This window comes from Notothenia coriiceps, unplaced genomic scaffold (genome assembly GCF_000735185.1).
Source record: "Notothenia coriiceps isolate Sejong01 unplaced genomic scaffold, NC01 NC01_scaffold00005788, whole genome shotgun sequence".
Taxonomy (NCBI): Eukaryota; Metazoa; Chordata; class Actinopteri; order Perciformes; family Nototheniidae; genus Notothenia; species Notothenia coriiceps.
Genome location: NW_011338489.1, coordinates 65311 through 66534, shown reverse-complemented (window position 1 = coordinate 66534; position 1224 = coordinate 65311).

The following is a 1224-nucleotide window of genomic DNA, read 5'->3' as shown; positions in this document are numbered from 1 at the left end:
ATATGCCTAGATGCCTACTTCAAAGTCATGTATACTCTTATTGAGCTCAATCAGTTACAGGGGGCAAAAAAGTTTTTAGTCAGCACCTTGTGCAAGTTCTCCCACTTAAAAAGATTGGAGAGAGGCCTGTAATTTTCATCCTAGGATATCCTCAACCATTCTTTGGAGGGGTTGAATTCCGTGTTGCCCAGCGACAGCCCAAACATCACCGTGCTTGAGGAGATTGCATGGAGGAATGGGCCAAAATACCGAGCGTTGGTGTGCAACCTGTGACGACTTACAGAAAACGTTGACCTTCTGTCCTTGCCAACCGGGTATATACAAGTATTGGAGGAACTTTGTTATTTTAAAATATTCTTTTCCCATATTGTGAACAAATTTCTTTAAAACTCAGGCAATGTTGATTTTCTGGATTTTTTTCTTTCTCATTTTGTCTCTCATAGTTCGGAGGTATACTAGGAGAAAGGTGTGACGGGCCTCTCTCACTCTTTTAAGGTGGGAGAACTGCAATTGGTGGCTGACTAAATACTTTTTTGCCCACTGTAATACATTCCACCATGCTTACCTGAACTCATCATGACATAGAGCGGACGGCGAGAATTGTATTTCCCGTGTTCCTGTGAATGCAACAGAGGCAACACTAGACCACGCAGAGAGTTGAATGGTATAATACATCTGTTTTTATTGCTGACGCTCCTTCCTTTGCTGGTGACAATGGGTCTAATTGTCAGTCGGACTCAGAGTTTTTGAAGATGGCATAGACAGATTTCTTAAAAGAGCGACATTCTCAAGTGTGGCTCACACAACAACCCCAGAGCACAGCTTGAGCCAGGTAATGGTATGTAATGTCAGTAAACTTCCAAGAATGCGAACATGTAAGCAAGCTAAATAACAGCTACGTTGAGTTCTTTGATCGGGGGTAAGCTAACCGTTGCAGTAATGTAAATGTGTCTGTTTGGCCACTGACGTTGCCATAACAACACCTGAATTCAAAGGCAGCCTCTTTTTGTGACAGATTTTTGCAAGAAATTTAATTCTTGGGGTATTCCTATTGACAGGCTAGTTTCTATGTGAACATGTATGAAGGAAGCCAGGGAATAAATGAAATCATTTGTGAAGTATTATGACCAAAAAAGAATACAGTTTAAAGGGGAGTGATTTGTGAATATAAGAAATAAATCTGTTTACAGGTTCTGTTTCTTATGGATGTTGAGAGATGTTCGA